Consider the following 12,048-nt stretch of genomic DNA (forward strand, 5'->3'; position numbering starts at 1 on the left):
AGTACTACTCTGTTAATGTATGAATGTATGAATCTTATTATAATCATAATACTGAATATAATGTGTGTAGTTTTAGGCAAGAATTAGAACAAGGACTTTCTGTTCCTTGTTAGAAACGAGCAGAGCTATCGTCAGACCGGCTGGAATACTGTGTTCCTTACAGGACATTCTGTCCCTACCCAGGGAGGGGAGAGACCTTGGGCTTGTAGTAGATTGTCTGCCACCTTTTAAACAATGTGAGAAGGCTTGTGAACTATATTGCCATTGTATCTGAGAGGAGGAGGGACATTTATGATGAAATGTGAGGTATATAAACCAATGTACATGGTATTGTGACCAGAGCTCTCGGGAATAAACGCTACTGATTAATTTTGAGGCTGATCTTTGTCTATTTTATGCAAATAAGAACCTTACAAATTCTTATAAACGGACAAAGTGGTTTGCTTTGTTACAATTGAATTGGTTAATGAACATATAGGAATTCAATTCCTCCAACACAACAAGAAACCCAGACGAGGGAAACGTGAAATCCAGGCAGCAGCGATGAGCTTGTCATTAGTTCTCCAACGTTAGCTTTATTGTAGCGATAAAGCATTGTGTTTATTGTTATTTATTTGATTGTATACAAGTTACATACATAGACAGAAGGGAGTTAGTTATAAATACAGTATATTTGACTGTAGTTTAGTTTAGAAGAAAGACTTACGCAGGGGTGTAAAATACTTAAGCAGTACTTTAAAGTATTTTTACTTACGGCGTTTTTTGGTGGGAATCTGTACTTTACTTAAGTATTTAAATATTTGACAACTTTTACTTCACTACATTCCCAAAGAAAATGATATACCTTTTACTCCATACATTTCCCCTGACACTCAAAAGTACTCGTTACATTTTGAATGCTTAGCAGGACCGAAAATGGTTCAATTCACACACTTATCAAGAGAACATGCCTGGTCATCCCTACTTCCTCTAATCTGGCAGACTCACTAAACACAAATGTGTTGTTTCTAAATTAAGTCTGAGGGTTGGAGTGTGCCCCTGCCTCACCGTTAAATTAAGTCTGAGGGTTGGAGTGTGCCCCTGCCTCACCGTTAAATTAAGTCTGAGGGTTGGAGTGTGCCCCTGCCTCACCGTTAAATTAAGTCTGAGGGTTGGAGTGTGCCCCTGCCTCACCGTTAAATTAAGTCTGAGGGTTGGAGTGTGCCCCTGCCTCACCGTTAAATTAAGTCTGAGGGTTGGAGTGTGCCCCTGCCTCACCGTTAAATTAAGTCTGAGGGTTGGAGTGTGCCCCTGCCTCACCGTTAAATTAAGTCTGAGGGTTGGAGTGTGCCCCTGCCTCACCGTTAAATTAAGTCTGAGGGTTGGAGTGTGCCCCTGCCTCACCGTTAAATAAAAAGAAAAAAAGAAAATTGTGCCGTCTGATTTGCTAAGTATAAGGACATTTTAATTATTCATACTTTTACTTTTAATACTTAAGTATATTTGAGCAATTACATTTATTTTGATACATAAGTATATTTAAAACCAAATACTTTTAGACTTTTACTCAAGCAGAATTTTACCAGGTGACTATCACTTGGACTTGTCATTTTCTATTATGGTATCTTTACTTTGACTCAAGTATGACAATTGGGTACTTTTTCCACCACCAGACTTACGTTTATTTTTGACCAGAGCATTACATGTGAATTAGGTTTGAGGCACCCATTGCAAAGACTTGCAAAAACAGCTCTTTGTCCTGTCTGTACTGGTAGTGTACAGCAGCTGCCATTATATCAGCAGCCAAAGACCGGAAATAGTCATTCTCAGACACACCCTCACGAGATGCCTATTCAGATACTCCCTCTTTGCTCATGTGTTCCAAGTTACTGCCAGGCAAGGGTAGACGATAACAAACAACAAGATTCTTAACGTTTTCTTGACTTTACTCGACTTTTATAGATCACCTATAATGTTATCCAGGAACTTTCTGAAGAAATATTAGGATACATGAGACGTTTATTTGTTTGAACTTAATTCCGTGTTGATATTGAAGTAGATGTTTGATTGCTCTGGTCTAGGGACGCATCATTTGCAGCCTTGGGAAGCTAATTTTCTCTCCGCAACTCCCTAGTTATTATCTCTACACTACAACAAAGTAGTCGAACTGTACTGTAGCCAACAATATTTCATTCCATACAAATAAATAATAGCTTCCACAATGGATCGGGTAAGTCTGGCTTTAACAGTATAGGCCTGCTGTGTTGTCCAAAATGTCTCGTCCTAGTTTTAATCGTCTTTGATCCTCCACATTCCTGCGTTGGGTTTAAACGTTTCGACCAAAAAAGCATGACGGTAAAACTTGTTGGGATTTTTTTTCTTCTTCAAAGTAGCCTGCCAATATCATGTTTAGGAATCTGTGATTATGACCTAATAATCTCTCCTTCCTCCCAAAGTGTTCACATTCATTCACTGATTTCGAACACATTGTCCATTATTTGACCAGATAATCAAGTGACCGTTCTAACAAAGAAAATAAATGTCTTCAACAATGGAAGAGAAAAGAGAGGCAAGATCAGGTGGGAACATTATAGCCAATGAGAGGGCAGATATGAGTGTTTCCACTAGTTTCCACAGCCACAAATGTCTATATCGCATTTTTATTTATTTAAGGTTAGACATAAAGCTAGAAGTGGTGTTAAGGTTAGGGTTAAAAAAATAATATTTTTAAATAATTGCCACATAAGTACTGGAAAATTCACAATAAGATCAGGTGGGACCATTATTAGGCATAAAGTTAGAAGTGTTGTTAATAAGATCAATGGTAGAAATGGGCGTGGTTTATGGCTTTGTTTGCGGTAACGAGTGACGACGACAAGTCACTACTACCATATAAAGTTTCCTATTTTTTATCAATACACTCCTAACAACCTAATCGTTACGAAATGTATATTCGATCCAATAAGGCAGAAGCCAGATTTTGGGCCCAGTTATCCCTCTTGCTTCACCTCTTCATCGGTGGTTGAAAGGAAATGACTGGTATGAGATATATGGTGGAAACTAGCCCATTCCTCCACCAATCTAATGCTCTTAGATTTGTGGGAAGTAGTGTACAATTGAACATTTGAGGAAAAAGGAGATGTTCGAGGGATGCACCCAAATCAGAGGTTTAGACTAAATTAATACAATATTTGGTTTAATGTTAATCTATGTTGAATACTTCCAACAGGACAAATCTAGGCCGTCCCCCTCCACCCTCCCAGAGTCCCCAGGTCGATCGCCTCCCTGTACTTTACTGCTGGGTCTGGTCGACTGCAGGAAAACACCGGGGCAGAGTGGAACTGAGAGAGGAGAAGAGGAACATGGAGATGTGATTTCATTAAGTAAGAACCATGTGGATTAGATTACAGTCTGCTTCTGTAACAATTAATGAATTAATTAAATATTGATGAAAATATCTGGTCGTTCCACCCAATTTTAAGAAGTGTACCAAAAAAAAGTTTGATTTCACATAATTTTAACATTCTGTCATAAATAAGCACATGTTCAACATATTAATACATGTTTTCCCATCTCAAGAGGTTTAATGAAATATAAATACTATAGTAAGAGCCAAATAAAGTAACAGGGTTGACTGTAACAGGGGACGACTGAAAACAGAACCACCAGATTACATGGGTAAAACGGTCCTTTAAATCAGCCATGAATCTGCTTGTGACGGGGGGAATGGAAGCTAGTATTGTGCAACAGGAAGTAGTAATTGAATGCAGTCTTAACATAAAAAGTTATTGTTAAAACATCTCTATCATGTCTGTGTCTGGATAGAGGGGTTGAGATGCTCACTTTCCCACCACAAAACAGAATTTACAAAAATAGTAGAACCATCATCTGCTTTTACTCTATGATATGACTATTAGATTTTCTTATGCAAAAAAATATATATTTTCAAAAAATATATTTTTTAAAGAATAGTTTCACCATATTAAAACAAGAGTTCAGTTCATGTAACAGGGTTGACCTTAAAATGAGGGACAGGCGTAAATGAATTACTAATCACACAAAATAAATATGTTCAGAAATGACTGTTAAAGTAACCAAATAACTAGGGCTTTACATGCACACTAATCATTTCCTATTAAACTGATTATGGCAGTAGGCTGATTATGTCATTAGTCATGTAAACATCTTACTCTGCTGATCTTAATTGGTGTAAGGTCATAACCGAAGTAAGGATACACCTTTAAAAACACCTGGTTTTCTGAGAATTCTTTAGAATGATTAGGACATGTAAACACTTAAATCAGAGTTATAGAGGTGTATGTGCTAACACAAGCAGCGCCAGCTAACATCTTTTGACCGAGTGCAGTGAGTTCAGGAAAAACTAAAAGTATGCAGCTTAGAAATAGTTTTCACATACAAACTACATTTGTAATAACTCAGAATTAAATATGCTTCAAAAAAATAACATGATCGCTTTTACAGAACCTTTATTTTGATAGCAATGTTTATTTATTTATCAAAGTCCCATCAGAGCAGCCTGATTTCAGATGTGACCATGTTAACAGGTTGATGAGGGAAATTGTTCTACTTTCCAAGCATGTCAACATTTAAATCAAACTCCTATACTAATTGACTTCACAATAGTCATATTATTCTGGACTTGTAACTTTACTCAACGATGGTAAAACTTGGAGTAATTATTGTATTAGATGGGTTAAAATCTTTCTAGAAGTTACACAGGGTTGACGGAGGGACCTGTCAAAATGCTGATTTGTGTCACTTTAGTTTTTCCCCCCCAAAAAATCATATTAATTGAATTCTCCATGTGTTCTGTATTAAATGGCACTTTATTGAATATTAGTTTTAAAATGCAATATTAGCATGCAATTATTGAAGGAAAAATGTCAAAGGGACCCAAAAGGCAGTCTTTCATAGAACGACATCTGTTTATGCATCCATATTTGCAAAACGTTATTCAATGTCTTTGTTTCACAGGGGACAGCCCTAATTGTTGCTCTCTCAGTGGGAGGGGCTTATCATCTGTGGAGCCTCGGCAACATCATGATGCTGACAAGAAAGAGAAGAGTCTCTCCAGATCAGAACACCTCAAGAAACACCAGCATAGAGGTATAGGGAAGAAACCTCACCACTGCTGCTCTGACTGTGGGAAGAGTTTTGCTAAACAGAAGGAATTGATGATTCATGAGCGGATTCACAATGGAGAGAAACCATACCACTGCTCTCAGAGTGGCAAGAGTTTTGCTGCATTTAAAATCTTAAAATCTAATCAGAGAATTCATACAAGGGACAGGACTTACACCTGCTTTGATTGTGGGAAATACTTCAGTCGATCAGGAGACCTGACTGCACACCAACGCATACACACAGGAGAGAAGCCTTATAGCTGTGATCAGTGTGGGAAGAGCTTCAATCATTCAGGATCCCTGACTAAACACCAACGCATACACACAGGAGAGAAGCCTTATAGCTGTGATCAGTGTGGGAAGAGCTTCAATCAATCAGGATTCCTGACTACACACCAATGCATACACACAGGAGAGAAGCCTTATAGCTGTGATCAGTGTGGGAAGAGCTTCCGTCATTCAGGATCCCTGACTACACACCAACGCATACACACAGGAGAGAAGCCTTATAGCTGTGATCAGTGTGGGAAGAGCTTCAATCATTCAGGATCCCTGACTACACACCAACGCATACACACAGGGGAGAAGCCTTATAGCTGTGATCAGTGTGGGAAGAGCTTCAATCAATCAGGATCCCTGACTACACACCAATGCATACACACAGGAGAGAAGCCTTATAGCTGTGATCAGTGTGGGAAGAGCTTCCGTCATTCAGGATCCCTGACTACACACCAACGCATACACACAGGAGAGAAGCCTTATAGCTGTGATCAGTGTGGGAAGAGCTTCAATCAATCAGGAGCACTGACTACACACCAACGCATACACACAGGGGAGAAGCCTTATAGCTGTGATCAATGTGGGAAGAGCTTTGCTCTATCTGGAAACCTGACTACACACCAAAGCATACACACAGGAGAGAAGCCTTATAGCTGTGATCAATGTGGGAAGAGTTTCAGGAAGATAGAATACCTGACTACACACCAGCGCATACACACTGGAGAGAAGCCTTATAGCTGTGATCAGTGTGGGAAGAGTTTTGCTCAAAATTCCACCCTGACTACACACCAGGTCACACACACTGGAGAGAAACCTTTCTCCTGTCTATGTGGAAAGAGCTTTGCTCATTCATGGTCACTGAAAAACCACCAGAAAACACAAACATGTCATCTTTTATCTCCCTTCTCTCCGGCACCGGTTCCAGATCCCTAAATACAGTTTCAATAGAAAACATCCTGTAAAGAGTCATCCATTTCCCATTCTTAAACAGTTTACTAAGTCTGATTACCATGGTAACCTGTGTAGCATAATATGCGTCTCTGGATCCATATGTATCAAGCGTCTTGGAGTAGGAGTGGTGTGTGGTGGGGAGTAGGAGTGTTCAGAGCTGTATCTTATTTCTATATCTCCTATTATCCATTAAATAACTTTAATATAGAATGTTTCAACAATACAAGGTGTGTGTATTCATTTATTAAATAAAAAAAAATTACATCCATTATCTGCTCAACGACGTCTGCTAATCACATTAATTATATGTTTTTTAAATCTATAATAATTTTTAATGAGGATCATTGGCCTCTTGTATAAATAATTTGCTCCTAAAAGATGTTCTGCCAATTGGTCTGAGGGTCACAGTTACCTGCATGAACCAAAACCGAGTGAGAGAAGAGCGAGCACTCTCTTCAGAAATACAATTCCAGCACAATGTCCTATACATAACCATTCTACTTCTTTTTGGTGAGTTGTTACGTGGAACAAATGCTTGTATGAAAATATTGTAAAACATCTGGAATGTGGTTTCATGTTTTCTTGTTTTGTTTTACATTGCTGATTGCATATTCATTTTTTAAATATGTATCTTTTTAAAATTTGTATTGTTTAGTTGTATTCTGTAAAAGAGACCAGGATATGTTGTTGGCCTGGGCCCCAATACTCAGTGTTATAGTCCTGGTCCTGAGAATAGAGACCAGGATATGTTGTTGTCCTGGGTCCCAATACTCAGTGTTATAGTCCTGGTCCTGAGAATAGAGACCAGGATATGTTGTTGGCCTGGGTCCCAATACTCAGTGTTATAGTCCTGGTCCTGAGAATAGAGACCAGGATATGTTGTTAGCCTGGGTCCCAATACTCAGTGTTATAGTCCTGGTCCTGAGAATAAAACAGGTTTAAAACAACAACAGAGAAACACGTGTCTTACAGTGCTACACATCTGTTATGATAGAGACTTTTTCCTGCTTAATTGAAGTATCAGGTGTAGTTTTTCACCAGTTATAAAGTGTGTTTGTTGTCTCTCTTTATGTTTCTATGGCTGCAGAGAGGGAGATGCAACAACAGCCTTGAGAACATCTGGACTCAAATTGAACTATTTCCCAAGTTGCTGTCAGTTAAAAGTAGACGAAAGCAGACTTACAGGATTATTTTTGAAAGGGGTGTTGTTGAATGTTCCCTTTGCAGAAAAACAGCCCCAAAGCATGATGTTTCCACCCCCATGCTTCACAGTAGGTATGGTGTTCTTTGGATGCAACTCAGCATTCTTTTTTTACCAAAAAGTTATATTTTGGTTTCATCTGACCATATGACATTCTCCCAATCTTCTTCTGGATCATCCAAATACTCTCTAGCAAACTTCAGATGGGCCTGGACATGTACTGGCTTAAGCAGGGGGACACGTCTGGCACTGCAGGATTTGAGTCCCTGGTGGCGTAGTGTGTTACTGATGGTAGGCTTTGTTACTTTGGTCCCAGCTCTCTGCAGGTCATTCACTAGGTCCCCCCGTGAGGTTCTGGGATTTTTGCTCACCGTTCTTATGATCACTTTGACCCCACAGGGTGAGATTTTGCGTGGAGCCCCAGATCGAGGGAGATTATCAGTGGTCTTGTATGTCTTCCATTTCCTAATAATTGCTCCCACAGTTGATTTCTTCAAACCAAGCTGTTTTCCTATTGCAGATTCAGTCTTCCCAGCCTGGTGCAGGTCTACAATTTTGTTTTTTGTGTCCTTTGACAGCTCTTTGGCCATAGTGGAGTTTGGAGTGTGACTGTTTGAAGTTGTGGACAGGTGTCTTTTATACTGAAAACAAGTTCAAACAGGTGCCATTAATACAGGTAATGAGTGGAGGACAGAGCCTCTTAAAGAAGAAGTTACAGGTCTGTGAGAGCCAGGAATCTTGCTTGTTTGTAGGTGACCAAATACCATTTTCCACCATAATTTGCAAATAAATTCATTAAAAATCCTACAATGTGATTTTCTGTATTTTCTTTTCTCATTTTGTCTGTAATAGTTGAAGTGTACTTATGATGAAAATTTACAGGCATCTCATCTTTTTAAGTGGGAGCTTGCACAATTGGTGGCTGACTAAATACTTTTTTGCCCCATTGTACACCCACACTTCGAACCCTATTCAGACTTGAGAACTTAACATCGACGAGAGTCCAAAAATATTGCCTAATGTCCACATTTTATTGACTTAAGTCCATGTTACGTCAACATATCTCAAGATTGAATCGGGCCCTTCATACACATCATGCAATATACATTGTAATTGTTGTAGTTTTTAATAAAATGTTTTGTAAAATGCAGTATAATTTATCATGAAAATGATTTGGGGTTAAACCATCTCTTTTAAAACAAAAGTATTTGCTGGACTTGATTTCACTTAGTACACTCCATGTATTAAATAACACAATATAATCAGCTTTATTTAATGAGGCCTAACAATAAATCTACACAGTGATTTAAATGTTTTCTCTTTCCGTCCTGAATGAGGTAAGTCACAGGTCCCAGTTTCCAGATTACTGTCGCCTGAATCCATTTCCCTGTCACACTTGTTCTTCCTCCTGGAAAACTCGAAGGTGTAGTCTACCATGGTCATGGTGTTTCTTTTGTTTGGCATGTTTTTCTTCCACTGTTTTAGCTAAGTCAGGTCGGAGTAGGTTGAAGCTTGTTCAGATCTGGCGCTTCAGGAAGAGCTCAGCAGGGGTCTGACGTGACTCTGTGGGGGGTCCTGCAGAACATTGGCTCAGCGATGCTTGAGAAAGACAGTAGATTGTCTGTTGTCCTCAAACGTTTTTTTTCAGAGTGCGCTTGGGTATCTGGACTGACCTTTCTGCTGCACCATTCGAGGCAGGATGGTAAGCAGGAAGGGTCTGCTTGATTCTGTTGTTTTTTGGGAATTGTTTGAAAGCAGAAGAGACCAGCTGGGGTCCATTATCAGAGACAATTCCATTGCACAATCCATAGGCTGCAAACAGCATTCGTAGGTTTTTGATGAAGTTCGTTAATGTCTTTGAAGTTTTGTGAAGAACTTCCAACCACTTTGAATCACTATCAATTATCACCTCATAAAGGAATGTTCTCACCCAGCAAAGGAATGTTCTCACCCAGCAAAGGAATGTTCTCACCTCGGAAAGGAATGTTCTCACCCAGCAAAGGAATGTTCTCACCCAGCAAAAGAATGTTCTCACCCATCAAAGGAATGTTCTCACCCAGCAAAGGAATGTTCTCACCCAGCAAAGGAATGTTCTCACCCAGCAAAGGAATGTTCTCACCCAGCAAAGGAATGTTCTCACCTCGCAAAGGAATGTTCTCACCCAGCAAAGGAATGTTCTCACCCAGCAAAGGAATGTTCTCACCCAGCAAAGGAATGTTCTCACCCAGCAAAGGAATGTTCTCACCCAGCAAAGGAATGGTCTCACCCAGCAAAGGAATGGTCTCACCCAGCAAAGGAATGGTCTCACCCAGCAAAGGAATGGTCTCACCTCGCAAAGGAATGGTCTCACCCAGCAAAGGAATGGTCTCACCCAGCAAAGGAATGGTCTCACCAAGCAAAGGAATTTTCTCACTGTGTTTTCTTTAACGGCAGGTGAGTCAGAGCATCATGGAAACACAGTTCCGAGACAGCAGCCTCTGTGTCTAACTGCATGTCCAAATCCTTTCCATCCAATGTGACATTCATTGTAACGCCCTTTTCCCATTAGAAGAAGTGTAAACTGTATACACCCCAAAAAACTGAATCATCCTCCTTACTCTTGCCCTGGCTCTGAGCAGTATCAACATAGTGTGTCTGTCCTGCTCTGCCGTTCCTACATGCAATGTGTCCAACTTTAAAACAGACATGTATTTCTCATTTTTGAATCTGCAACCACGAGCAGAATGTTTTCCTCTGCGCTTGTAGCATGGTTGCTGACCAGAATTCTCTTGCCCTGTGTTATTTTTTTATACTGTTTCTCTCCATTGTCATTTCTGCCCTTGAACTGTCCGTTTCCTGTCCTGGGAAATGTTTTAGCATTTTTATTCACTGCATTTACTGATGGAGCCTCTTTTGTTACTCTGTAATATCCCTGGTGTACTTGGAAGCTAACTCCATTGATAATGCCATCTCACATGCCTTTCTGAATGTTCGATCCTTCTCTGCTAGCATCTTGTGCTGCAAAGCTTCAGAGCTCAGTCCACTAACAAACTGATCTCTCAATGCTTTTCCTAGATATGGCCAAAAACACAACTACCTGACAGCTATCACAAAGCCAGCGCATAATCAGACACATACTCTCCTTCCTTCTGGTTATGTTTTTTTCAAATGAAATTGCTCCGCAATCACCAGAGGTTTTGGTTTGTAGTGAGCTAGCAACACTAGCTTCAGTTCCTCATACTGGAAAGTACTTGTATCAGGTGTGATAGCTCTTTAATAGTCCATATGTCTCTGCACCAATCACAGAAGGAAACACACGGACATTCTTGTCGTCTTTAATGTCATTTGCAAACATCCATAGCTCCAAAATCTCAAGATAGCTTTCAAAATCCTCCAGCGATTCTTTGTACTCGTCCACTTGTCCGCCTTGTATAGTAGCCATTTTCCATCGCCACTGTTCTCTGGGCTAATATCTCTGCAATAGTTCTGTATGTTCTTCCTGACAGGTGCATGGCTGCTCCATTTACAATCCTCACGTTTGTTCTTTTGAATCCATTTGTCGTATTTGAGGTTTTATCACCTATAGAACAACTAATAATAACAACTGGACAGGAGAGAGGAGCTCATCTGGGAAACTTTACTAATTCAGAAAATGGTAGAATAACACCGGCATGTTTGAGGCAGCACGTTCTATCAAAGTTCAGAGGTCACAGGATTAACTGAGGCTTAATACAGTTGTTTGCCAGCCACTAGGGCGTTCTCGGGTGAAGCTCATGGGAAATAAATAAGGAAAGTTTACGTGGACTGGGGAAGAGGAACAAAAATGCTGTAAATGGCTGTAACACTACACTGACATGATTACCATTCAAGTAAACAGTACCTTTCACGTAGGTGTTTATATTATAAGCTCATAAAAAGGGTAACAACAATTCAGGTTAGTGATAATTGTATCTAGGCAGATTACCATGTTAATAAAAATATATATATATATATTTTAAACCTTTATTTAACTAGGCAAGTCAGTTAAAAACAAATTCCTATGTACAATGGTGGCCTACCCCGGCCAAACCTGGGCCGATTGTGTGCCGCCCTATGGGACTCCACCGGATGTGATGCAGCCTGGACTAAAACCTGGGACTACAGTGATGACTCTTGCACTGAGATGCAGTGCCTTAGACTGCTACTCCACTCAGGAGCAATCTATTACACCATCCATCCACCAGACTAGAATAGACCTACACAGAGTCTGTGTCTGAAATGGCACACCAGATGCTTTTCAACTTTCTGTGGAGAACGCGTGCCTGTCATATTAGGAAACTGTTGCATTGAACACTTATGAGTATGGTGGGCTGAATTTTCTGGACAATCCTACCTTAAGCAATACTTTTAAGATCAGTTTGATAAAACACTTCCTAAGAAGACCCACTTCTATGTGGAACTGCATTCCTCATCATGCCTTTTCTACTTTTGGTGGCCTTAACTTCATGTTGGTTTGCTATTGACAAAGTTCCAGTG

General features: G+C 39.9%; 1 protein-coding gene and 1 pseudogene across 1 annotated transcript in view; one reads left to right on the forward strand and one right to left on the reverse strand.

Annotated features, from left to right (window-relative positions):
• LOC110508387 (zinc finger protein 501-like) overlaps nt 1-12,048 on the reverse strand; it is a 109,615-nt gene that overhangs the window by 24,554 nt on the left and 73,013 nt on the right. The window lies entirely within an intron of this gene.
• LOC110494907 lies at nt 1,807-6,602 on the forward strand (annotated as a pseudogene).

The sequence above is a fragment of the Oncorhynchus mykiss genome, chromosome 17 (genome assembly GCF_013265735.2).
Source record: "Oncorhynchus mykiss isolate Arlee chromosome 17, USDA_OmykA_1.1, whole genome shotgun sequence".
Classification (NCBI taxonomy): Eukaryota; Metazoa; Chordata; class Actinopteri; order Salmoniformes; family Salmonidae; genus Oncorhynchus; species Oncorhynchus mykiss.